This window comes from Macaca nemestrina, chromosome 15 (assembly GCF_043159975.1).
Source record: "Macaca nemestrina isolate mMacNem1 chromosome 15, mMacNem.hap1, whole genome shotgun sequence".
Taxonomy (NCBI): Eukaryota; Metazoa; Chordata; class Mammalia; order Primates; family Cercopithecidae; genus Macaca; species Macaca nemestrina.
The window spans coordinates 57,661,072-57,688,989 of record NC_092139.1 but is presented as its reverse complement, the minus strand read 5'-3'; the positions used below and the strand labels follow the sequence as shown (position 1 = coordinate 57,688,989).

The following is a 27,918-nucleotide window of genomic DNA, read 5'->3' as shown; positions in this document are numbered from 1 at the left end:
CTGTGAATTAGGTCCCCTCATACAAAACCCAAGAAGTGGGCAGGCAGACGTTGGCCCCAAACCACCACTGAAGCCCTAACATGGCACATATTGAGTCCCACGCAGGCCCCTGACATATGTGCCCCATTTATTCTTCCAATAGCCAAGCCGATCCCGGCGATCCCCACACTCCAGACAAAGACATCCAGAGTGAGTAAGCTCAGTGTCTTTCCCATAGTTCCATGGCTGACAAATGGTAGATCTAGAAGGCCCAGCCTGTGATGGTGACACTGTGCTGGTCTGTGGCTTGGCCTCTCAGTCCTCTTTGCCATAGTCATTGGCCAGCATGATACCCAGCTAAGCTACTGGGCCCTTGTCCTGCCCAGGGACATGGCTCTACTCTACAGACTTTGCATTTTCTTGTTAACAGTCACTGTCTTTCTGAGATGTAAACCTGTCTTCATTTACGGTCTGATATCTACTGACACTTCAGAGAAGTTGGGGCAAGGCCATGCCGGGGAATGTTGCTACTTGTCCTCTATCCTGGGATGAGTGATGAAGAGCATGTGGCCAACGGGACTGCAGATGCAGCTGCAGCTCAGTTTGCTGTTCTCTGATTTCCCATAAACTCCACTTGCACCAATATCTCTTCGTATTCCATTGTCTCTGTAACTGCCAAACATCCTTTATTAAGAAACAAAAACAAATAAGAAACCAACTAAACCTCCCCATGTTGCTCACAACTTGCCAACCTTCAGTCACCAATAATATACTGGTCACTTGTGTAGCACTTGCTGTGTGTGGGGAGGTACTCAGAGTTCACACAGATTGGTCCAGTGAATTCTCAGAACAGCCCCATGGGGTAGGTGCTGCTGGGACCACTGTTCTTACATATGAGGATACAGAGGCACAGAGAGGCTCCAGAACTGGCCCAAGCTCACACAGCCAGTGGGCAGAAAACAGGCAGTCTGGCTGCAGGGCTTCAGTCCCAACCACAGCATGTTCTATGTCAGCATCTGATGACTCGAGAACCAGTGGGATCCGGGCACCTGCTCACCTCTCCCATCCAGGCTAGTCTCTGATTCATTGTCCCAAACTCCTGCCATTCCCAGAACAAACCAGGCTCTTTGGCAATGTCCTCCTTGGCACCAGATGTTTCCTTTTCCTAATCTGGGCTTGGCGAGCACCGACTCCTTCTCCAACATAATGACTCAGTTCTGCCCTCGCCTCCCGGGGAGGTCCTTTTCAATCATCTGATAACTGTTAACGTTGACCTTCTTCCATCAGGACCAGCACTCCTCAAACTTCAATGTGCACAGGAATCACACAGGAAGCTTTTAAAAGTGCAGGCTCTGGCTCCACTGGGCAGCAGGGCCTGAGCTAAGATCCCAGGCAAGACCCTTGGGCTGCTGGGTTGCTCCAGGGACCACTTCCGGCAGCAGCCAGCCCCTGACTCCTTCTTTGCCCCTGCCACCCACCACAGTGCTTGACCCTCTGGGGGTTGACGCCTTGCCCATGAGTCTGTCCCACACCATCCATGCCAGCCTCCATGGCAGGTGTCACAGCCACCCGTTTCCCTCACTGTTATTTATCCCAGTACCCGACACATCAGAGAAGTAAAATACGTGCTTTAATTTTTTTCCGTCAATTCTAAAGGACATCTCAATGCCAAAATCTAGACATCATCTAGATGAAATGTAAATAAGGCAGTGAGCATAAGCCACTTGCATTTAAGCTTATATTTTTTTGTGAGAGCCCAAAATATGAGAAGAGACATAAGCCTGATAAACACAATACATCAAGAATTGGAGCTGAGGAAGTGAGCAGACTTTCAGATGAAAACAGTCCAATTCGACACATCTGCCTATGATTTTCTCAGCCAGCAGCCCATGAAATAAAAGTCCTCTGCTTTATAATTTCTTCTATTTGTTTAGCTTAAAGGCCTACGTACAGCCACACAGTGTATTAAGTACTGAGCAGCCGGAACTGATAAAAACGACAAACATGCATCGCAACCACTCAAGCTGAAGAATCCATTTTAGCCAACTGTGCTTCACCTGCCAAAAAAAATGATCCCACTGCTTCCCCTTGAGGTTCCCCAAAGCAGACACTGGGAGGAGGAATGGGGCCAGGACCCTGCACAATGTGGAAGTGAGCACGCCACGCGCGAGAAGGCAGGAGAGAGTGTGGCTATGCTTCCTGGCAGCGATGTGACCCGTCCCCCACTGGGCAGATGAGAGGCGCAGAGGCTGGGCATTCGCAGGAAAAGGGGCAGCAACATAGCCTGTCGTCTGAGGTCAGGGTGTGAAGGAAACTCTGGGAGCAATGGCTTTGGGAGAGCAAAAATAACCCAAGACATCAGAAAGGACTTCCTTGAGCACGTTTCTTGTCAAAAGCTGCTTTGAAAATTCTGTTGACCCACATGCATCTGTTTCCAGAAAGACTTTCACTATCCTATAGTGAGTGATAAGCTTGGTGTTGAAAGAACCCTCAGGTTTCCTCCAGAGGCAGGAAGCATCATGGATGGCCCCATGAGCACAGCATTTTAGCTGCATGGAGTCATCGCACGTTCCAAATAGAAGGGAGCAGAAATTATACGTTTCCTTCAAATGACAAAAAAAAAAAAAAAAAAAAAAAAAATCCTCAGGAGAATGAAGAACTATCCCCAAGGTCACACCACTAGGTAAAGACAAAAGCAGAAGATGGACCTAAGTTTCTGAGCTAATTCCTACTCTTTCCATTTTGTGAGAAACTGAACATGGAGTCAATCTGGGAGGGAAAGGAAGCCTCTGAGGCTGTGAGAGCCACCTGTGTGCCTGCTGCCAGTAGCCGGCACGGCCACCCAAGCAGCAGTGCCCCTGCTGGCCTTCCTTCTCCCGCTCTCTCATCACCACAGAATGCTGATGCTGGTGGTTATCTAATTTATTCCTATCATGTTATAGATGAGATAATCACCAAGGTCCTAGGGAGAGCCCTAAGGTAAGTAACTAGGAATGGGCAGAACAGAGACTCTGAAATCAATACAGAAACCAATAGGATTCCCATGTACTCAAGAGGCAGAAAAATAGGGTCTGGAGGCAGGGAACTTAAGGCCAATTTGCTCTGTCTCTCCAAAGCTGAATCAAAGGGAAAAAAACAAGATCTGGGGGCAGGGAATCAAAAGCCAATACGTGGTAATTTCCTAAAGCTGGATCAAAAGGCAAACAAGGATCAAAGGCTACTCTGCCTACAATTCTCCCCCTTCTCCCACGTCTCAGATGGGACGGGACAGTGCTTTGGATTGGCTGCGGGCCAGGCAGGGGCCATCTCTGCATCTGCATTGGCTACCAACCCACTCCAGCCTTGGGTTGACTGCAGGCAAGTTCACATCAGCCTTTAATTAGCCATGAACCAAATCCTTCATCCAGATGAAGGGGAGCCCATAGGGACCTCAAAAGGAGTACTTAAAACCCAGAAAACTGTGTAACGGGGCCCTTGAGCCATTTGCTCGGGCCACTCCCACCCTGTGGAGTGCCTTCTCTCTTTATAATAAAGCCTGGCTTTCGCTGCTTCGTCTCTGCGTTTCATTCCTCTGCTACTTCCTTTGTGCATTTTGTTCATCTTTGTTCAATATGCCAAGGACCTAGGCAATTCACATGCAAGGCCTTCCTTCTAATAGCACTCACTGTCATTAAATTTAAAAAACAGTAATGGAGAAATTCATGTAGATACATATTTGAAACAGCCCTCCTTCTCTGCAGTGGGCTGCCCTGTCATCCATACTGTCCTGCAGCACCGCCCCACAGCAGCCACCAGTCTGCTTCATGAGGTCTTAACGACCCCAGGCACTGACTGTGCAGATGGAAGCTACCCATGAGGTGTTGTTAATGCAAATCTAACAGCCATGTCACAAACTGGACATACTGTATTAGGAAATTGTTTTTCTTTTTTCTTTCTTTCTTTCTTTCTTTCTTTTTTTTTTTTTGAGATGGAGTTTAGCTCTTGTAGCCCAGACTGTAGTGCAATGGCACGATCTTGGCTCATTGCAACCTCCGCCTCCCGGGTTCAAGTGAGTCGCCTGCCTCAGTCTCCCGAGCAGATGGGGTTACAGGCACTGCCACGATGCTAGGCTGATTTTGTATTTTTTTAGTAGAGATGGGATTTCACCATGTTGGCCATGCTGCTCTTGAACTCCTGACATCAGGTGATCTGACCGTCTCGGCCTCTCAAAGTGCTGGGATTATAGGCATGAGCCACTGTGCCTGGCTGTTGTATTAGGAAAATTAAACCCAGTTTGCCTGGCTGGATGCAGACATCAGATTTTATTAGAAAAAGATTAAATTCAGTTCCAATCCTTCATGAGAATGCTACTTTGCTTCCTGAGGAAGAAAATAAACTGAAGATAGATAATGTCTAAAGCAAGTCCAGAGAGCATTGTGTGAGGGTGTGTGTGTGTACATTTGTGCATGAGTGTGCATGTGGGGTATGGCTACTCCATAGAGCAGCCCTGAGGGCTGCTGGTTACCCATTTTTATGGTTATTTATTGATTATATGCTAAATAAGGGGTGGATTATTCATGCTTCCCCTTTTTAGACCATATAGGGTAACTTCCTGACATGGCCACGGCATTTGTAAACTGTCATGGCACTCGTGGGAGTGTAGCAGTGAAGACAACCAGAGGTCATTCTCGTGGCCATCTTGGTTTTGGTGGGATTTGGCCAGCTTCTTTACTGCAGCCTGTTTTAACAGCAAGGTCTTTGTGACCTGTATCTTGTGCCGACTTCCTACCTCTTCTGTGACTTAGAATGCCTAACCTTCTGGAAATGTAACCCAGTAGTTCTCAGCCTTAGTTTACCCAGTTCCTATTCAAGATGGAGTTGCTCTGGTTCCAACACCTCTGACAGCTTGTTCCAGAAAAAATAAAAGTCAAATATCTCTAGAGGTGAACATTTCTTAACTCAGTTTGAATTGAGCACAGGTGAAATATTTCAGAGGTGGTCCTGTATTCTTAGCAACAACAGCATGCTCCCATTAGGTGCCTGTTACATGTCAGGTGCTTAATTTTGAACTCTCTCCTCTATTCTTTGAGTTGTCCTACATGTGGGACGAAATCATCTTGTACACATGAGGATACTAAGACAGGCAAGAGGCCAAGTTGACCTATGAACATAGGTGTGTCTGATTCCAAAATGTGGATTTGAAAATCATTGGTTTAGTGGAAATAGCTAGACAGACCTGAGATTAACTCCTATTTTCCCTGAGTTAACCCTCTTCTTGGCAAAGTACCCTCAAGAAAGTAGAGGAAATGTCTCTGAGGGCTAAAACTGACACCTGTGATGCTGGCCCAAAACAGCCAGTTTTGAGGTCCTCCACGTTTGGTGCATACTGGAATCAGCTTCGGAGTTTCAAACCTCAAAGCTCCAGGCCTTTCAGACTGGAGAAGGCCAGATGTGGGATTGTGGTAACTGCACAGGTGAGCTGGATAGACAGTAAAGATTGAGCGTGGTGACCCCGTCAGTTGTCCATGCTCCTCTCCAGGTTGAGCGTGAGAATCACCTGCAGGGGTTGTTAAACCCAGAGTACCTTTGTGAGCGGGCCTCAGAATGTGCGTTTTGTAGCAAGTCCACAGATGCTGCTGGTCTAGGAACCGCTGCTATGTTGTAGCAATGGCATGAAGAAAGGCAAGTGAAACACCAGGCCCGGGTGTGGAGGAAGCCACTCCTCAGTGACACCCGTGGGCTCCAGGCCGGGGAGGTCTCTCCTTGCACAAACTCAACCACCCCGAGATGGACAAGACCCATCTGTGAGCCCCCATGGGTTTACTCCATATTGAAGAGAGACTTTTGAGCCACTGATTAATTCAGAAGAACTTATATTTCAGGTAATAGAATACTTGTGCTCAAAAGGATAGCATTTTTTGTTTTTAAGCTACATTTTAAGAGTAAGCCAGTGAAGTCAGTGGAGGCTCAGAAAAACAAAGTGACTGGAAGAAAACCAGACAGCTAGTTAGCTATGGCAGAACTGGAGTAGGACCCAATCCTCCTGCTCTCCAGTTCTTGAATTCAGCTTGGTACCAAGAGCACCTCAGATGTGTCAATATAGGTACTGGAGGAGCAGCTGTCCTGCTGCCGCAGTCCAGCTCCAGGAGCCTCACACTCCCCTGTGACCTGGGGAGGGAGCTTCCGTGCGCATCCTTCAGACCGGCGAGTTTAGAAGTCGGGAGCACGCACTCTCTGCTGGGCTATCATCTCCTCCATGCTCTGCTGGGCTCAAGAAAATCCGGGCTCAGACGACTGTGACGCTGCCAGTCTCTAATCTTATTAACTCACTCCGGAGAATCCCTGCGATGGCCTCTCTTCTTCCACTCTGTCCATCTTTACCCACGTTTTGAATTAGGCTGCCCGGAGACATCTCGGCTGAGTCTGTCTGGCCAATTTGCTGGTGATTACTTCTGCCTCCTCATTCACTGACCACATGGATGTGAAACCTGTTAGTTTGATTAGGAAGTGAGAGGCAGCCACGGAGCCAAGCGTCTGCGGAGAGATTTCAGGCATGCGCAGAACAATCCCGCGAAGGTGACTGGGCCGGGAAAAAGGCAGTTAACCACTTGGGCACGCGGAGGTGGAAGAAATAGATTCTGTGAATGCCCTGAGCGAGCAGACGGCCAGGGGAACGGCGACGCTCCCTGGAGAGCGTGTGCAGACTCACCGCTTGCTCTCTGGGGTCACAAGCCCTGGCCATGCTCCCGGGCTTCATCTCTCCATGGGGTCCCTGTCCTGACTCCCCAGTCTGGACGCCTAGAGACAGAGCTACACGCCTTCTCTGTAGGGTCAGAGAGGTAATCTCACTCCGCACTGTTCCATCGCCTCTTTGAGCCTCAGTTTCCCCATCTGTCCAATGAAGCTGGTGACCCATGCACAGGGTTGCTGACAGGCCCCAGGGCACTTTCCAGGGTGAGGTACAGAAACTTTCCAGGGCAGGAGTTAGTGTGGAGCAGGGCAGGGCTGGCCCAGAGGGGAGGAGTTAGTGTGGGGCAGGGCAGGGCAGGGCTGGCCCAGAGGCCGCCTGCTCTTTCCCATGGCATCTTTGTGAAAGGTGAACCCCACAAGTGGTTTCCCTGTGAGCATGAGATGGACACCGCCTGGTGAAGAGAGTCCTGTGTGGGGAAGGGAAGCGGTGAAATGGGTCAGAGAATGGTCTGAATTTACCTAGAATCCCCCTGGCTTTCCTCTGGAGTGGAGGCCAGAACCACCATTGCTTTCTACCAGCTAAAGCCTGAGAGCTTCCACTTAATCCCCAGAACACTGCAGGGGGCAGCTAGGTCCCTGCCGCTTTGTGACTGAGGGTCCCTATGCAGGGAGAGCTCAGTCACCTGCTCAGGGTGCCCAGTTGAGGGGCAAACTCATCACTTTTCTTCCCCACAGAGACTTAGCAAAGGGAGAGAAGGGCTCCTGGGCCCGTCAAGTCTGAGAGAATCTGGCCCTGGAACACCATGGCAGACTCAGCGGAGCACAGCGGAGGCCAGACTCCTCCTCAAATGGGTGAAGCCAGCTTCCCCACCAACACAGCACTAGCCCTGGGGAGGGAACAGTGCCCGGAGGAGTTGCAGGGATGTTAGTGGACATCTGCCACGTGTCCTGTGTGCCACTGGGAGGCATGGGTGGAGATCAGATTCCAGGCACACCTCTGGGGCATACCACAGGGCCAAGCTTTTGCAGCTCAGGGGCAGAGAAGTGGGACTGATTTCTGCCAGGACACCTGTGAACAGGTACCAGCTGCCTGGAGTCTGTCAGTTACTGAAGAGGCGTAGGAAGAAACTAGTTCCCCCATGTCTCTCTTATATACAGGTTAAAATCAGCTTGTCAAGTCTCATGAAAAACCTGGTGAATTTTTGTTGGAATTGTATTATACTGGATGATCAATTTGGAGAGATTTGACAGCTCCAGAATATGAAGAATTTCTGGCTACAAATAAGGTACGTCTCTTCATTTTTATAAGACTTGCATAATGACTTTCAACAAAATGTTATACATTTTCATGTTAAGGTGTTACATTAAAAAATTATAGGCTGTTTATATTTGTTGGCCACCATAAGTGAAATATTTTAATTATGTTTTCTAACAGTTGTTTGAGTACGGAATACCACAGATGTTAATATATAATCTTTATAGTAAACAATGCTAGGATCAATTATTATTTCTTGTAATTTGTCTGTAGAATCTTTGAATTTTCTACATAGACAATCACATTTGCAGATAATTGCAGTTTTGTTATTTCGGTCCCTGGGGCCTGGGCTTGTCTTGTCACTTTGGCTAGAAGGTGCTGCACAGAATAGAAACGGTGGGTGGTAGGGATCCTTCCTTATCTTGTTCCTATTTTAACAGGTGATGCTTCTGACATTTCACACTTGAGTGGGATTTTTTTTTTCATACATTTCTGGTAGTGTCTCTCATGAGATTAAGAATTTTTCATTGATTTCTCATTTGCAAAGAGTTTTTGCCTTGGATTTTTATCAAATTTATCAAGTGATTTTTCTGATTTCATTGAGCTAACTATATGGTCATTTCCCTTTCATTATGAAAGTGGCAAACTATATTCTTTTCAAGTTACTAATTTTCTAATGTTTGACAAGATTGCTTTCTTCAATAATCTCAATTTAGTTGAGTGCTATCTTTTTTATATCATGCAGTACAGTCATATGTCACTTAATGACAGAGACCCATTCTGAGAAATGTGTCATTAGGTGACTTTGTCATTGTGTGAACATCATAGAGTCCACTTACACGAACGCTGGTAGCGGAGCCTATGACACACCCAGGCTATATAGTGTGGCCTATTGCTCCAAGGCTACAAATCTGTATAGTGTGTCCCTGTACTGAATATTGTAGGCAATTGTAACACAATGGTAAGTACTTGTGTACCTAAACATATTGAAACATAGAAAAGGTACACTAAAAATATTGTATTATATTCTTATGGGACCACCATCATATACATGGGTTGCTCATTGACTGAAACATCATTTTGCAGTGCACGTCTGTATGTTGTTTAAATACATTTTATAGAAAATGTGTTTATAGCTCTGTTCCTGATAGAGATTGGTCTAATTTTCCTTCCCTTCTTTATCTGCTTTCGGCATCAGAGTTAGAGATCAGCCTCAATACAAGGAGAGCTGGTCTGGAAAGGTTTCTGTAAGTCAGAAACTGTCTTTTCCTAGGGAATCATCTGTGTGGTCAGGGCACTGTGGGGTTGGGGAATCTGTAGACAGACTGCCTGAGTTCAGATCCTGCCTCTGCCATTTGTGTGACCATGAGCAAGATGCTTAGCCTCCCCATGCCTCAGCTAACTCCTCTGTGGATTAGAATAACGCTAGCTGCAAGTGGAGTCACAGTGACAATTAAGTCAGTTGATGTGCATAGGCCAATGAGAATAATGCCTGGCACATGACAAATGTACACATGCAAGAGCCCTTATGAGTCTTAAAAGAACTTGCCTGGGAAACTAAGCAAAGCCTTTGTGGGAAAGGCTTAAATACTCATGCAGTTTATTTAATAACAAAAGTAATAGGATTTTGTTCAGTGTTCTTTTTCTTCTTGATTCAGTCCTTTATAGTTTTCTAATAATTTGTCAATTTTACCTGTTTTAAAATTCTATTTTAAGTCTTTGCTATATCTGTATTATATACTAGTTTTTATTCCTAATATTGTTTCTTTCACTTTTTCTTCACTCAATTTTGTATTGTGGTGGTTCAACTTCACTGGTCAATAACCAACTTTTGACTATGTTGATTTCTCTTTCATTAATTGCTACTTTTATTTTATTCTTGCCCCTGTTTTCTCTGAGCTTAGGTTATGGATCCTATGCATAGCTTTTTGGTTTTCAGTGTTTCTTTTTCCCTAGTAGAGACATGTCAAGCACACACTTCCCTTTAAGTACTGCTTCAGCTTCTTTCCCTTCGGTCTGACCGTTAGCCGTTTTGTTGGTTTTCATTTCGTTGTAGAAGTCTGTAGAAGTTTCAAGCTTTCATTTTCACGAAATAGTCATTTTCAATGAATATTACTTTGTAGCTTACATATACGTTTGAAAATACGTAATTATTTCTAGCAGTGTTGGGGCTGCCAGCCATGTGGCATTTTTTATTTATAAGTGAATCCCATTATGATCAAAGATTGAATTCTACACAACACAGAAACACGCGGTGAGCTCCAGGTGACGACGAGAGGCTCATTTTGAGAGTTCCCAGGGAAGTTGGGCAACAGTCTTGGCGGTTCTGGGGAGAAGTCTTCATCATCTCCCAACCCACAACCCCAGAAGTCCTCTGGGAAGTGGGCGGCCATTGCTTGGCCCTTTGCTGCCCCTCATGGCCCCATTGAGTTCTGTGCGCTCCGTGCTCTTCCTCCTCCCCCACTTCTGCTACAGGCTGCCCGCACCCACCTTCCTGAAAGCAGGGCTCTGTTTGGCTCACTGTGCTGCCACCCAGACGCCAGGATTGGACAGAACCTTTGTAACAGGCCATTTCATTGGCTCCTGGCTTTGCTTTCCCCTGCCCTAGGCTGGATTCTGATCCTATCTGGTGCCTAGGGTGATAGGCGATCAGGTTGTAAAGAGTGTGTCCTTTGTGCAATCACTTAGCCTATCGCAGATTTCCAGGTGCCCTGGCAGTGACAACGACTCAGTCTTCCAAGTCAAGGGCCAATCATGATCTGACTTGGGGTGTGTCACCTTGGACAAAGCAGAGCTCCAGGATGATTGAACACAGATGATTGTCCTCACCTCCCTAGCTCCTACTCCAAGCAGCTAAACCACTGGGCCCTGGGCATATATAATGCACAGAGAGACTCCCTATCCCTGCCTGCAAGGAACCCCTCACCCATAGGGGGAAAAGTATAAGAAACTCAAGTTACTATTCTTATGTCAGGGGAGAAAATGTTTGAGATGTTTCCAATTTGTAGAATAAAAACCAGGGAGCAGGACTCTGGGATGTTTTGATTCTTTGGACCACACCAATTTTTCCCTGTGGGAGGAGAGAAGGCCAGGACCAGAGCCTTAGGATTCCTTTCAATAGACTGGTAGATGCTCTCTTCTCCCCTCCTTCAACCCCAGACTCTTTCCCTGATGCCACCTTAAGAGATGGACACAAGCCTGTGCTGAGGGAAGGACTACAGTTCCACCTTCCAGGCAGCAGGGACATCCTTCTCCTTGTATTGATTGTTGCTTTCACAAGAAATACCTGCTGGGGCAATTCCATTTTTGTACCTGGAAATTGACATCACAATGCTACTTGCCATCAGAATCAAAAGGGAAAAATAAAAGGACACCGTCTGCTTTGAAAAATTCCCCACTGTGATATCAATCTGACTTTTTTATCTTGAAAAATTGTGGACCATCTTGCAAGAAACCCTGTTAGAGGGGGAGACAATCTTTATTCAGAGATTTGGCTTTCCTTGCTGCATTCAGTTTAGGATGGGTCAACCTCAGACAAGATTTAATAAAAGATGCTATTTCTGGTCCCAAATGACATCATCGCAGAAAGCACCATTGATCTCCAGTTATGGTGAAGAATATAAAATCTTCTTTGAGAGGTCATTTTTCTTCCTGGGGAAATCTACATTTTGAAATGACATTTTATTATGGCCCAAAAAGTATTCATTTCTGCTTCAAAACATTTCCTATACTTCATCAGATGATGCATTAAAGATGAGGGGTTTTTTTGTTTTTGTTTTTGTTTTTAGATGGAGTCTCACTGTTGTCATCCAGGCTGAAGTGCAGGAGTGTGCAGTGCAGTCTCGGCTCACAGCAACCTCCGTCTCCATCTCCTAGGTTCAAGTGATTCTCCTGTCTCAGCCTCCCGAGTAGCTGGGACTACAGGCACCTGCCATCATGCCCAGCTAATTTTTGTATTTTTAGTAGAGATGGGGTTTTACCATGTTTGCCAGGCTGGTCTCAAACTCCTGACCTCAGGTGACCACCTGCCTCGGCCTCCCAAAGTGCTGGGATTACAGGTGTGAGCCACCACACCCAACTGGATGAATTTTATCTCTTGTACTTAACTAATTCATTGGAGACAGTATTTCTAATCATTTAATAAGTATTTTCTGAAATCATTGCCTGTCATGAAGAGACCCAAATATCATGTTCTGTCCTGTTAAAATTGTTTCTGGTATTTGGCAAAATATATCAATACAGAACAACTATATGTGTGGCTAATAGAAAAAAAAAAAACATTATTTCTATCAACTGTGGGGGAAAAAAGTCTCTATGTTGAAAAGGAGAAAAAAAATGCTAATGGCATTTCCTTGTCAGGAACAGGATCTTCTGGGGACTTAGCAGAAATGAACCTGGCAACAATCAATATTTCAACTCAGAAGGAGACTGGGTTTGATTTAATCGCTGGGGAATTATTTGATCACTGCTGGCATCTAACAGAGAAGACCTATCCCATTAGCAAAGTGGCTCTCTGGCTGAGAGGAACAGGAAGCCGAGATGAAGTACAAACAGAGGGAAGCTCAATGCCTGATTAGGAAAAGTGGAGACAGAAGCCGCAGGGCACATTCGTCGCCCTCACTAATTGATCAGACACCACAGTGCAAGGATACAAAGTCATGTCATCATAGTTTTGTTTAATACAATCAAACACATTTTAGGGAGCTTTACAAACTAACTTGATTGAGGTAAAATGTACCTACAATAAAATGCATCCATTTTAAGTTGAATTTGATAGGTTTTGACACATCTATGTACTGTGCAGTCATCCTCACAATCAAGGCATCTAGTATTCTGTCACATCCAAAATTCCTTTGTGCTCATTTTGCAATCAATACTCATGCCCCCAGCCCAGACAACCACAAAGCTGCTTTCTGTTACAATAGTTTAAATTTGTCTTTCTTAGAATTTCACATAAACAGAATCATACAGTCTATATACTTTTGTGTTTGAATTATTTTACTCAACATGTTTTGGACATTCATCCATGTAGCTGCTTGTGTCAGTAGTCATTCGTTTTTACTGACAAGTGGATGCTTAGTTTATTCTAAGTGTTTGGCTATAGGCATTGTTTGCTGTTAGCATTTTTGTACAACTCTGTGTGCGCATACACTTTCATTTCTCTTGGGTAAAATACCTGGGAGTGGAGCCGGTGACTTTTATAGTAAGCTTATGTTTAATTTTATAAGACACCTCCAAACACTTTCTCAAAGTGCCTGAGTTCCAATTCTTCCAAATTTTAGCCAACACTTACTATTGTCAATCTTTTGTTGTGTTAATTTCAACAATTCTCATGTGTGTGTGTCTGTGTGTGTGTAGTGGTAGCTCATTGTGATTATAATCTGTATTTTCCTAATGACTAATGAACATTTTTTCATGTGTTTATTGGTGATTCATGTATCACTTTTAATGGTGTCAGTTTAAATCAAATTTTTAACAGAGCATTACTAAAACTCAAAGAATTAAGATCCCCCTAGTAAATGAATCAGATAGATCAGTGGTATCTGCGTATGTATTTTTATCATATAGACTATGATATAAAGTATATTTTTTGATCCCCTATATGAGTTAAGTTTCATATAGGAGAAGTTTATACATGCCTCCTATGTGTTTAAGTCTCCTAAACTGTGTGGCTTAAACCCCCAACCCTGCTCATGGGTTAATTCCCCAAATTCAGTGATGAAATCACCAAATCAAGGTTCGCTCTGTGGATATCAGCTAAGGACTAGAACAGGCCCTCATTGTATGATGATGTTCATGGCTGCTGGTATTCTTCATTCCATGGCAATTATTTAATCACTTTGGGACTGTCTCAAAAACCGCACGTTCTGAAATTTCAAACATAAATATCACCTGGAAGGCTTTTCTACAAGTCCAGGAAAATGGCTGGAGTGTATGAAACTGTATTAGTAGACCTCCTGGAAATGAAAGCTCTACTCTGCACAACTTAGTCTTATGGTTACCGCTGTGTTCAGGTCTCTGCCACCAGGAGTTTGCTACATAGTTATAGACTCAGGAATCTCCTGAGTCTTTATAGTGTAGTCAGCTGTCAGTAAAAGCTCTTTTTAGCTTTCACCATCCAAAGGTTTTCAACTCCTCTTGACAATAATGGGTGAGAATGCCCTGCCTGGCTCAGGAGCCAAAAATATGTAGTCCCATGGGACCTCTGCTCTGTCCCTCGGCTTGGGGAATGTGTGGCTGTCCATCAGGGACTGCCTCCTTTTACTCGTCTTGGGGTTGCAGCAAGAGGACCCTTCACCTATGCCTCACCAATGCTTCTCTAAACTCCATGCTGACACCCAGGGCTCTACAAGAGCTGCCTGCATGGAGGGCTTTGTGCCTATGCATCAGTCTGGGGGGCCTGTCATCCCCTGCTGTCCATTACACAGCTCAACTTCCCCTCCACAGCCCACCCATCAGTGCAGGATTACTGGTGTTGGGAGCACAATCTCTGCGCAGGCCCAGGTTTCCCAGGATGAGCCTACTGCCTGTTTCTGTGCAATGTGGACTCTCCATGCTTAGGTTCATATATTTCTTCCAGGAGTGAGGTGTCCAGACATCACATCCATGTGTCACCACAGAAAATAAGGAGCCAGTTCTGGAACCCCACAGTCTTTTATGGGATATCATAGTCTTTCCCCCATGATCTCAGTCCATCCTGAGAGGGCTGCTTTCTGCAAGCTGTACCTCCCCACCCGTTAAAACATCATGAGATCACCAGTCATTCAAAGGCAGCGGTCCTCATGCCACACCCCCAGCAGCACACTCTATACCCAGGGAGACTTCTTATTCCAAAAGCATCAGAACCAGGTGATTTTGGACGAAGGGCCACTGGTTTCCCAGTGCTTCTAAAAATCTGGAAGATTTCACTTTTTTCTGTGTGATGCCTTACACGCAGAGATGGACTTGTTGTCTGCATATGGCATTTTACAGACTGAGAGCTCAGAGGAACTGGAACCCACAAGTGGTGGCCACAGAGGATACAGGCAGCCTGGGCTCCTTCCATGACTCCATTCATGGATGCAGAGAAATGCTCCCTTTCATGGCAGCTGCAGGTGTTATCTTTGCCCCTCTTCATCCCATTGCCCCTCTTCATCCCATTGCCTCACAGCCCTGCCGTGGCCTCACTGATTCCAGCACTGAACTTGCCATCACAGTTCTGTCTCCGGTAAGCCTTTTCCCTGGGGCACTGTGGGCAGACCATGTTTCAGGATCAGGCTCAGGGTGAAATCAAGTCTTCCCTCACCAGTGCCTGTGAGCGCATCTACACATACGTGTCTCAGAACAGTCCCTGCTGCAGAGCAAAGGCAAGGGCTTGTCTCTTTATCTGCTGCTTTGTTCCAAGCCTGTTGCCATTATGGCAACTGTCAGTGTTACTGTGAATCTCTCTAATTTTGTCTCAGTCTCAAGTTGGCACTAGTCTAGATCAATACAAGTTATTTGTACTGATGTGGTCTGCGCTGTGGCAGATCGTCTGGTTCAGGACCCCACATGAGCCCCAGGGCCTTTACAATGCCATGCCTCCTTTTGAGAGAAGGAGTATCTTTCTCCTTCATTCCCTTGCCTGCCTTTAATGAATGGACAGTGGGGGACACTGACCTGGGCAGGGTCCTGAGCCCCAAGATAGGGTACAGCCCCCACCTTCACTCCCTTGAAACACTGAGACCACAGTGTGGTGGAGAGTCCTGGATCAGCGTCCTGGAAGATGAGAGGCCACTTGGGGACATGGAGGTACCCTGGCCAACAGCCATACCACCTGACAGCATGTCCATGGGGCCAACTTGGGCCCTCCAGCCTGGTCAATACCAGTGACTACAGCACACGTGTGAGCCCGGGGATACCAACAGAAGAACTGCCCAGGCTGTCAGCCCTCAAGACTGTGAGAAATAATAAATAATTGTGAGTTTCATCCCCAAGTAATGGGGACTTTGTTACCTTTTACTGCACAAAAGGTTTTCAGGAAATCTGGCTCTCCTTCATTATGCTGGCTTCTATCCACTTAGAAAGGAGTTTAGGCTGGTGGTCGGGCCCTACCCTCCCAGGCATTGAGATAAGGGCATTTTGGATGTTTTGTGACAGCAATCCATGAAAAGGAAACTCGGACTCAGCTGTCCCTGCCACCTCATCTGTAACAAAATGAAGCAAAACTCCCAGCTTCTACAAATGCTGAGAACACATCACAGTAAACTTGAGGTCATCTAAGATGGAGAACTTTGGATATTTGGCTAAAAGTAGAAGAAGAATTTGGCTCTTATTCTATTTCTTTTTTATCATTAATTGGAATAATGCATCTAAAAAATTCTACGCACAGAAATGTCTTAATATTGAGGCTTCCATCTGTCTTTACCTCTCTTCCTTTTTCCTGTACTATAATCTATTCTAACAGAGCAAAAAAGGTCTTTCTAAACTTCTACTGAAATAATAAAGTACTTTCAGAGAATCCATTCATTCATTTTAACAGATACATTTCAGCATACTTATGTTCTAGATTGAGTGGTAAAGTTTGTAGAAAGAACTTTGGACACCATCTCTCCCTATGCTGAAGAATCTGTCAGCCTAGTTTGGAAAAGAGATGATTAAACAGTCTGAGAATTGCTGTGACAGAAGTATATTTATATAATAACAGTCATCGTGAAAATGCATAGAAAAGGCACAGAGGGCAGCCTTCAAGGAGGCTGGGAAAAGTTTTTTTCCTGAGGAATTCATGAATGAATTTAGTCATTCATTAGTCATAGTGAAAGAACATTTTTGGTAATGTAATGTTAGGTGAAAAGGTTATCACAAGAAAGAAGTTGGGGAGAGAGGAGAGAGAGAGAGGCATTTAGGACGGCTCTTATTTCAGGGTCATAGGAGTTTTTGGGTGCTAGTGGGGGTGAGGAGAGTCATGAGGTTGAAGTACCTTTATTTGCTCAGATAACAGGTTTAAAGCACATATCGAAGACAGCTAAAGCAACTGAAAGACGAATCTGACAAGCAGCATCGTCCAGAATGCCTATTAGCAAGCTCACTTTGAACGCAGCCTGTGTGGTCATGGGCAGGATGGGCTGGGGAGGAGGCCCTTGCTGAAGTCCAGGTGATCACTGATAAAGGCCTGAACTAGGGTGGCTGTGGGGATGAAAGAAGCGGACCAGGAAGGGGACATGTAGAGCAAGACTGCGGAGGACTCAGTAAATGGAAGGGGAAGTTGAGGAGCTCCCCTCTGCTGGCCTGGTGTGGCTACCACCAAAATACCCTTAGTCTGAGATGTGTGCCCCAATAGGAGTCCAAGGGTAGCCTTGCATCGAGCAACATTTTCACCTAACAACAGTCACATCAGTGGTTTGCTTTCTTTTGTTGGTATAATATGGCTTATGATTTCTGCACACACAGATAAAGACACGTCCTACAAAAACCAGTTACATGGGACTGTGGCACTGATGGTGGGCTCAGACAGTCACAGATGGTCCTTCTATTTTTGTTAATTCAGATTTTTTTTCCCAGTGCAGGAGTTGTTACAACATGAATTAGGTATAATGAGATTCATGAATTAGATAAGAGGATTTGCTAAGACTTGACTGGGATTGACTCTAATGTGATTAGAACTAGGAACCAAAGCTGAAAGAGTAGGAAAAAAGAAGTCCTGTGTTCTTTTGTTTGCCCTTGAGATTTTATTGCCATTTTTGTCTTTTTAATGTCATTTTGTCATTTTGTTTTAACCTTCCAAGTTCACCTGCAGCACATCTCACCACCACTAACAAAGATGACAGAACACTTAAGGACAAAGAAGGAAGCTTTTGGGTTTATTTATTTGTTTTAGGATTGATAAATTAGTTTCAGAATTCTATTTTACAATTGTACAATATTTTACAATATTTACAATAACAAAATACACTTACATCTATAAAGCACCTGAGCATTGAAATTCCTGTAGGAGATGGCATCTTTGTTGTCTTGGGACTTTAGTCCCTAACCCTCCTTTACCTTTGAAATATTCTTTTTGTGATAAATGATGTTTTGATAATACAAAGATTACGTAGTAATGTGATAATGCCATATTCTCCAGGTCCTTTACATGACCCCCAAGAGACTGGACCAGCAGAGCTGTTTTTCTTTCAACTTTCCCTGTATAACCATTTTCTGCTTTTCTCAGCTCCCTGTAAGCCAGCCCCATTGGTTGGCCCAAGCAGGATTTAAGTGTATAAGCCTTAGTCTTTCCCACTTGGCCCAGGCTCCCAGATTTGACTTAGAATTAAGTCTCACTTCTAAACCTGGATTAGATTCAGGAGACCCCTAAACTCCAAGTCTCTGAGCTGAGGCACCCAAGAGAAAGACACACAAAGGATGAGTCCTGATTTTTCTTGGCCAATATGGCCAATATGGCTGGAGCCATAGAAGGTTGATCTTGCCTAGATTTGCCCTACTTGGTGTTGAACAACTTCCCCTACTTGTTTTCTGGACCTTTTCTTCCTTTTCAATGAGCAGAACTTTGTAGTCAAATCAAGTCCATTTTGATGGGCATCTGACACCAGGCCTCTTTCTTACTCAAAGCAGTTTATGTCACTGTACAGCGCATGTACTGCACACTAGGGTGCTCCATAATGGCATCCCCTGGAGTTGTGCAGAGCATAGCAAGCACAGCCATCTTTGGCAACCCTGTTAACACTTGCCAATCCACTTTCCAAATCAAATCCTGACCTGTGTCCCCCAATTTCACACAATCAACCTTTCCCCCTTTCTGCTTCTTGGCTGTTTGGTTCTGGCCTGGGTTTCCTGCTTTATCTGATAGCCTGATTAGGCCTTCTCATGCCCCTAGCATGTGGAAATTAAGCAGAGACTACTCCAGTTAGTCACTGTGACTGGACACCTAGCTGCCCTTATCGACTCATCCTCAAATGCTGGAATAGGCCCCCAAGCCTCGCACACACGTAATGCAAAGCTCTGAAACTCATAGACTACTCGTTTATTCAACATGTGCCATGAGTGCCTCTGTGCCAGTCTCCAGTTACCTGTCAGGAAAAAAGTGTCAAGCATTAATAAACCATCACTCACACAATTCTGACAGATTGCGTTCACAATTTTTAGCTTTTGGAAAGTTTTTATGAAAGTAATTATCACTTTCATAGTTTTAGCTCATGACAAGTAGAATAGCAACTATACAGAACTTTGCTTAAATGCTGCCTTAATTAACAGATGCATGATTTTTAAAAGTCAGTAAGCCATACTATGGAAAACTATTCAGCGATACAATGAGTAGAGAGTTAATGCTTGCAACATTTGGATGAACCTCAAAGAAATTACAGTAGTCCCCTCTTATTCTTGGGAGATGTATTTGAAGTCCCTCAGTGGATACCTGAAACTGGATTGTAGTGAGCCTTATGGACTGTGTTATTTAATGTATAATATAGACACAGTGCTCTTGCACTTTTGAGACATTTTTATATAAAATAAGGGTTATTTTAACATGAGCACTATGGTACTACAACAGTTGATCTGCTAACCAATACATCTACTAAGTGACTAGCAAGTAGATAGAATCTACAGTGTGACTATTATAGACAAAGGAATGATTACACCAAATTTTATTACACTACTCGAAACAGTGCACAATTTAAAACTTAAGAATTATTTCTGAAATTTTTAATTTAATACAGTATTTTCAGACCACAGTTGACCACAGTTAACTGAAACCATGGAAAGTGAAACCACAGATAAGGGCTCAACTAATATAATAATATGAGAAAGCCAGTGTCAGGTATGACACCTTATATACATGCCAAAGCTATTGATCTCTCCACCTATCCATCAATACTTTGTTAACCTAAGAAAAATGGTACTAGAGAAAATTTTCTCTAATTATGTTGGACTTACTCAGAAACAGAAATAAGGATTATGATCTGGAGTGCATGGAATGGCAAGGCACCAGCACATTCAGTGAGGGAAGAATAAGGAGAGCTTTCATTAGCAAAAAGAGACCTACATAAGCTGCTTGGAAACAGTTGACTGATTCCAAAGGTATAAAGCAGAGTTGCCGTCATTTCATTGGTAGAAATGCTGTTACTGGGAAAGTGTTCTTCTGAGAACATCTTTTCTAAATCACTGGAGTCCTAAAGGATGTCTAGTGCTGTCAATGTCACTTGAGAGTAAAAAAAAAAATTAAAAATGTCTGGTAATAAATCTTATCAAAGCAGATGATACACGAAGGATGAGAAAGGGTCTTCAGAAAGTCCTTGTCTTTCTGAAGCATGTAAGGTAAGCATGAGCCTCCTCTCCTTCTGGACTTCCTGGCCCTATTTCGTCTGGGTCTGACAAAAGTGATTCATCCTTGTATCTTCAGTTTTCACACATGCATCCCCGTGGGAGGAGGGTGTTAACCAAAATCATAGCATGAGCTGGCAAGAAGGAATTCAGAGGAACACTCTGCTGTTTCCTGTATATGCAGTGTTCCTTTTCCTTCTTTTTCCATAAAATTTCTGCCTCCTTTTGTGAATTTCCCAGGGCTATGTCTACTTTCTCTACCACAATGTACAAGGAATAAACACAAAACTATTCAGTCATATTCCCCAGACCTTCTGATCCATTAGCCTGGTATTTGTTGTTTCAATTATTCTCCTCCACACCCACCCCCACCACCAACTACCCAAAATGTCCAAATTTGCATGCTAGCCTGCCTTCGAATCCTTTGGGAATGGGCTGGGATGCCCAAGAAAACTTTGATACATCTAAAGGAAATGCGTGCACAAATGATAGAATGGAAGACCAACATAAAACCAGGTCAGGGAAGCTACTGGCATGTGAATTTTAACATCTATTGTTCTGCAATCACTTCTTTTCATTAAAAGATTCCAGGAGTCAGGCAAAACTAGGGGCAGAGAGTTAAACTCAAAACGCAGAAGGAGGCTGGGTGTGGTGGCTCACTCCTGTAATCCCAGCACTTTGGGAGAGCAAGGCGGGAGGATCACTTGAGGCCAGGAGTTTGAGACCAGCCTGGATAAGATGGCGAAACCCTACTAAAAATACAAAAATTAGTCAGGTATTGTGGTGCATACCTGTAATCCCAGCTACTCGGGAGGCTGAGGCAGGAGAATCGCTTAAACCTGGGAGGTGGAGGTTGCAGTGAGCTGAAATTATGCCACTGCACTTTAGCCTGGGCGACAGAGCAAGACTGTGTCCCCCACTCCGCTCCCCTCCGGCAAAAAAAAAAAAAAAAAAAAGCAGAAGGAGCTAGCCAGATCACCTAAAATAATGAAAAACTCATTCCAGGGATTGGAGCTGAATTAGGAACAGAAAAGGCCAATGTGGGAAGTGTCACTTGCTAAGCAAGGGAAGTTCTTTCTGCTGGCTTTTTATGGCTCATTCATGCATGTGGTGTTTTTACCTTGAGCTAATATTAAAAGTCAGCCTTTGATGGGAGGTACCAGCCAGGTGGCTCTGATGTCTACCCCCTCATTTCTTTATGCCCTACCCCCTAAGCCATCTCCATCTTGCAAATTCTTTTGTTCTTTTATTCATTTTTATTGCTATTTTATTCATTATATCTTATTAAATGCTTGGATGTGTGTGTATGTGTGTGTGTGTATATATATATATTTCATTTGACCTAGTTCTTAATGAAGGTTTACAATGAGGCAGGCACATACCTAGGTGTTTGTCTGGTATTAGCTTATCAGATACTCATGGGCGAGGCATGCTTACTCCACAGGTAGGCAACCAAAACTCAGTGGGTTTGAATGACTTGGGACGTGTCACCCAGTCAGCCACTGATTGATGGCATGTGACCCTAGCCCATTCACTAGCCTCTTGTGCAACTCTCAAATCCACATTTCTATCCCTCTGCTTCAGTTTAGGTTCAAGCCCTTATCATTCCTTACATACATTATTGAAAAAGCCTCCTCACTTTCCTCACTGTCTCAAGGCAAGTCACTTTTCTCCTAAAACAGCTGATTTCTACTAGTTGTAGGTCATCACTTTCCCTATTTTCATCATTTTTTAACCTCGAGTTCTCATATCCATACAAACATACTCGATGAGTTTTAATTCAGCTGGCTGCTAATTTTACATTCCAGTATGTAGAACAGCGAGTGATAGCTACATCCATACAACAGCCAATATGCAACAGCCACTTTTCAACCATGTCGGGCGCTCTTCTGGGCACTGAGTAAGATGGGAAACCTGGTGAGAATGCCCAGAACAAAGACAGAGCAAGTGGCAGAAGAGCAGGAACAGTGGCATTTAAGATCTGGGCCTGGAGGAGGATTTCGACATGTCCTGGAAGAGGGGGAGGTGGAGAAAGGCTTTGTGCTTGGATGCCCCAGGAAAGGCGAGAGGCATGACTCTGGGATGTGAAGGGGAAAGAGGAGTGTGTTGTTAGATATGCTGGAGGGAGAAACAGATACTGCCTGGTTGGCTCCACTAAGGAACTTGAACCCTGTTCTGAGAGTCCTAAAGGGCTTCACATAGAGAGATGGGATTAGATCTGCATTTCTCCGAGAGCGCTCTGCTCTTGGAGAAAGAACGACCTGGAGGGGCAGCTGGGGGTCTCCAGTGTCCAGAGCAGAGAGTAGTAACCCACATGCTGCCAACTCTGTGGATGTTCTACTCCTGACAATGGATTTTAGGCAGCAAGAGTGGAATTATTCTTTTGTCAGAAAACTCCACAGTCCTGTGTTAAAAGAAAAGGACTACTTTTCCTTAGCAGTTTCAGCAGAAGGACCACCCCTTAGGACATAAGATCAAACCCTCACTCCACTGTAAAATGCTCAACTGGAACAACAGAAGTAGCCACAGGCCCCCAATCTCTGTGTCTATTGTTTGCTGCCCTGGGAGTGAGTGTCCGACAGGTGGAGGCTGGGAATGGAAGTACTCAGTGGCAGGTACATTTAGCATAGTGGCTCCCTCAGTCTGTTCCTCCTGCCCCTTTTTAATCCAGGGACTGTCCATCGCAGCTTCACACTGGCCTGCTAGGTCCCAGCTGCCAGCAGGCTTCTCAACATCTTCATTAAAGCCCTGGCAGGATTGATTTCATTTCAATTAACTTGTGCTCCCTGAGGTCCTTGATGGCCTACGTTCAGTTTGAGGATGATTCCTGAGAGTGGCCGCCCCCTTTCTTGACAGAGGCATCTTTTAGGTACAGATTCTATAAATCCTGTTGCTACTTCTTACCAGGTGCCGCCTTTTCCATCTACACTTCGGATTCCTTTTAAAGGACAGCACAGTCAAAAGACTGATCTTAGTGAATGAGGAGTGGGAAGCGTGGAGAGGGGCACAGCAGAAAGCAATGTTGGGGAAATGGGCTGGAAAGGCAGCTCTATAACCGGCTTCTCAGAGGTGTGTGCCGGCTGCGTCCTGCTGCCCCTCCTGAGAAATCTTGTGGGTCTTTGTCTTTTTAACCAACAGCACGGAGCTATGCCAGTGTGGAAATTCACCTGTCGTGCTGGGACATTTCATTTTCATGAGTCATCAGGTTTTCATGTCTACGCTTGCCATTTGAAAGAACACCAACAGTGAGGCGGCAGGCACATTTATTCTCACTCATAAATTATGAAGAAAAACTTGGGCGGTCGTTAGTTGTCAAGGCCTACCTTGAAGGCACAAATATTTTCAGCAGAGCCAGTGGGGAAAGGGAAGGCGTTTCAGCCCAAGGTAATCAAGTTACTGCATTGTGGAACCTCTGGGCTGAAAGGAAACTTGGTAATCATTTTTCTATTCTCTCCTAGAAGTCCCTCTTCAATATTCTTAGAGTGTTTAAGTGACTGATATCCTCACCCACTTACAAGGTTTTGAAAAACAACTTGCCGGAAAATGTGCAATAATTTTTAAATAAAATAATATTCAAAACAAAAAAAAAACCACCAACAAATTAGACAAGTGCCAAAGTAATGGTTTACAGAGGAGGCAGAGTTTGGGCCAGTGTTCTTTTGAGTTTTCCTGGCAGTCAGGCAGAGGTGGGACACAGCTTCTGTTAGAGATAAAGGGCTAGTCCTTCAAGGGGAGGGTTCCCTCCTACTGAGTCCACCAAGGATGCCTATGATCTCTGCATGCTTCACAGGGAAAGTAGCGGCCACCTGCTTGCCATCTGCCCTCCACAGCATTTCCACATCAAATGCTGGAATAGACCCATGTCGGGGTAAAAACCACTCTCGCCGAGTTGACAAGAATTACATGCCAAGTTCTAGACAGAAATAGAATTAAGCATTAATCTGGCTATACTTGCACCCATTTCCTCATAGCTGATTGCTACCGAAAGTCATGCAGACCTTTGGACTCCTTTTAAAGGACAGCACAGTCAAAAGACTGACCACTTGCATCCGTGTTATTCCTATAGATGGAATTTCTGATGCTGGAATCATAAAGTTTCTGTTTAACAATTGCTTAATATGTTTTTCAGATCCTGAATTCCAGTGGAATGGCTGATACCAACCACCATGAAGAACCCCCCAGAGGAGCCCCCCCAACATGAAGACCCCTGCAGAGAAGCCCAGTCAGGATGAGAATGAGGTTTCTTTGGCTCCTTGTCTCATGACTCCACCCTATGCTCTTTGACCAGTCAAGGATCCCCACACCTCGGCCCACTATTCATCCAAACCCCTGAAAATCCCTACTTCCAAACTCCTTGGGGAGATGGAATTGAGGTTTCCTTCTGTCTCCTCATTTGGTTGCTTTACCATGAAACCTCTTTCTCAGCTGCAACTGGGTAACTTGGTGTATTGCCTTGATGCGCATCGGGAAACAAACTTGGTCTTGTTACATGGGTTCTCCTTGAGTAAAACCAAGGACAGAGCAGACAGGGAAGCATGGCTTAGTGAAGGAAATTTATCAGGGGCCCGAACTGATTCAAATCAGGGATTAGACTATCTGAAGAAATAGATTAACCGAGTAGTTTTTGAAGGGTCCTCCTGAAGCAGCTACGTTGTCTGGCGTAAATACACAGGGTTCATTCCCTCAGTCCTCTCATGCCAGGAAAATTTAGGACGGGAACACACATGAGGAGTTTAGGAGTGGAGGTTTAATAGGCAGAAGAAAAGAGAAAGAAAAACAGCTCCCTCTCTACAGAGAGAGGGGTCTTCCAAGCAGAAAAGACCTGCTGGCAGCGGATGCACCAGATTTTATAGTCCAGCTTGAGGAGGCAGTGTCTGATGTATGTAGGGCTCACAGATTGTTTCCATCAGGTGTGACATTTACATGGGGGTGGGGGCGGATGTGAAGGTTGGTTGCCCCACCCTTATGCAAGTGAACTCTCCCCTAGGCCTGCGCCATCTTGTCTGCTCCTTCCTGAACACGTGGCTGACAGAGAAGGGAAGATGGAGAGGCCATCTTGAACATATCTAGTCCCTAGTTACTGCAGGGACTCAGCCATGCAAGCTCCCAGCTTGCTTGCCCGTGTCTGCAGCTCGACTTTCCACACTGCTCTTTGTTAGAAAATGATTTGAAGCTGCTTTTCATTAAAAAGTAAAAGCCTTACCAAGGACTCCCACACCCTCACTATCTGCCTAAGTGATTTCCTCTCAACTCCTACATCGTTCCCAAAAATGTCTTTTCAATCAAGCTAGTATATGTACCATCAATCAATAATTGGAGGTTGACCACCTGGGAAAAGCTGGGGCTTGCACTGAAAATTGGGGCCTGATTCATATGCAGCAGATGGGATAGAGAAGCTGAAGTTCATGTGTAGGAGGGGTTTGTCTGCAAAGGAGCCTATATGTCCTTCTCAGAAAGAAAGTGGGACCTCACAGAACTTTTTCACGAAAGTTGTTCTTTGCCTGTTCTAACTACTGAACAGAACCATCAGTGAAGACTCCATAGAACATGAATATGATTATGGCCTAGGAAATTTTGAGTAGTTATTTTCATGTGTCAGACACCACAGGAAAATCTCAATGATGCTTCTACTGGGAATCTAATTTTGAAGGACACCATGTCACTTCCTGCTGGAATGAACTCATGGCCGACCATGAGCATCTCCAAGCCTGCAATTTGGAGCTAGTGAACATAGACCCATAGAATTTGAAAGACAGCTGTGAAAATGCTGCCTTGGCTTTAGAACTGCTGGTTTTGATATTTTTTTAAGGCACATGTTAGGGTGCAGGTTCTTCTACTTAATGACAACAAGAATATATTTTCAACATGCAAACAACCAGCTTTCTGTAGCAGGGACATCAAGATAACATTCCTGATGTTAAGATATTTATTATGAAAGAAGAGCAGGATCCCAGCCCTGCTTTCTTCATCTCAGGTGTAATGGGGCCCGTCAGCTGCTTTGTAGCCCCCATTCCAGGAGGCAGGCTGCCCTTAACTCCTGGGTCTCCGTGATTACAGAAGCAGCAATAACTAGGTGCCTCTTATAAAACTGTTTCTTTTAACCTGGACACAGAGACAAAGGGCAAGAAAGGATCGATTAAAGCTACACAAAGTGTTTCTTTAGTTGTAACCAACTTTTCAGTAAGACGTTAGGAAACTTGGTGCCCATGAAATACGGTGGGGCTCTCTCTCAGCATACTGGGAAGCCTTGGAGGGCTTCAAATGGGAAAACAGTAGGACTTTTGGTTTTGAAAAAGTGTTCTTGCTGCTAGGTGAAGAATGAATATGATAGGGGCAAGGTCTCTAACACTACGTAGGAGTGGCTTTCAGGTCCCAGAATGAGAAGTATCTAGGGCTTTTATAAAATTTGAGGCTGCTTTATTAAGACAGAGCTGGAAGAAATGTTGCAGGGGTAAAAGAATGTATCAGAGTAATAGTATTCACAAGTTTTTTTTTCTTTTCTTTTTCTTTTTATTTTTTTAAACGGAGTCTCGTTGTCGCCCAGGTTGGAGTGCAACACTGCAGTCTCGGCTCACTGCAACCTCTGCCTCCTAGGTTCAAGCGATCCTCCTGCCTCAGGCTCCAGAGTAGCTGGGATTACAGGCGCGTGCCACCATACCCGGCTAATTTTTGTAATTTTAGTAGAGTCGGGGTTTCACTACGTTGGCCAGGCTGGTCTCAAACTCCTGACCTCGTGATCCACCCACCCACACCCAACCATGTGCTGAGATTACAGGCATAAGCCACCACGCCCGGCCATATTCATGATTTTCTTACCAAATCCTTTCTCCCTGTGAGTCAGGAGGCCCCTCTCTGGGGTTTATTCTCCAGAGATGGGAGAAGCTGGAGGTCAGTAGGGACAGAGTCATCACCAGAGTCATCAAGGAAAGGAGAGGGAGGAGGAGCTGTGCTGTTGACCAAATAAATGGAAAACTGTTTGATGTCATTCAAGGCAGATAGGTTCCTGCAAGGCCACAGAGTGGATGTCTTCCCAGCTGGAGGAAGCAAGCCTGCCCCTGACACTTGCAGGGCTCCACGCCAGAACATAAATGGAGACCTTCATGCCACAGGCCAGAATTTAGAGATTATACATCAAAATCTCAAACTGCTAAATAGACTACATTCTAACCTTCTACTGCTGAAATGTCTTCATAACAACAAATCGGAAAAATATTTACAAGGCTTTGTGTGTGTGTGTGTGTGTATGTGTGTGTTGTTGTTGTTTTTCGCTTTTTCGAGACAGGGTTTCAACTCTGTTGCCCAGGTTGGAGTGCAGTGGTGCAATCATGGCTCACTGCAGCCTTGACCTTCTGGGCTCAATCAGTCCTCCTGCCTCAACCTCCCAAGTGGCTGGGAACACAGGTGTGCGTCACTATGCCTACCTAATATTTTTACATTTTGGGGAGACAGGGTCTTCTTATGTGGCTCAGGCTGTTCTTGAACTCCTAGCTCAAGCAGTCTTCCCACCTTGGCCTTCCAAAGTGCTGAGATTACAGGTGTGAGCCACTGTGAATAGCCTATGGGTTTTACACAACTAAAAGATGGCAGTATTTCAAAAACGACTGAATTAAATTCAAATTCTGAGTATTCTGTTTATAGATTTTGTTTATAGTAGAGTATTTTATTTACATATGAGTAGAAAAATTAAGATGCACATGTGATTCATACATTATTATATAGTCTATAAAATTTATGGTTCTTGT

At 44.7% G+C, this 27,918-nt stretch overlaps 1 long non-coding RNA gene across 2 annotated transcripts; it reads left to right on the top strand.

The window, feature by feature from the left end:
- Positions 1-6,540: 6,540 nt before the first annotated feature.
- LOC105486744 (uncharacterized) lies at positions 6,541-25,965 on the top strand. 2 transcript variants are annotated; one of them, XR_011613639.1, is made up of 4 exons: positions 6,541-6,797; positions 7,807-7,934; positions 24,306-24,415; positions 25,164-25,965. It is a non-coding gene; the product is annotated as an uncharacterized lncRNA (long non-coding RNA). The 2 variants fall into 2 exon arrangements; XR_011613638.1 differs by lacking the exon at positions 25,164-25,965 and having other exon boundaries at positions 24,306-24,858.
- The last annotated feature ends 1,953 nt before the right edge of the window (positions 25,966-27,918 follow it).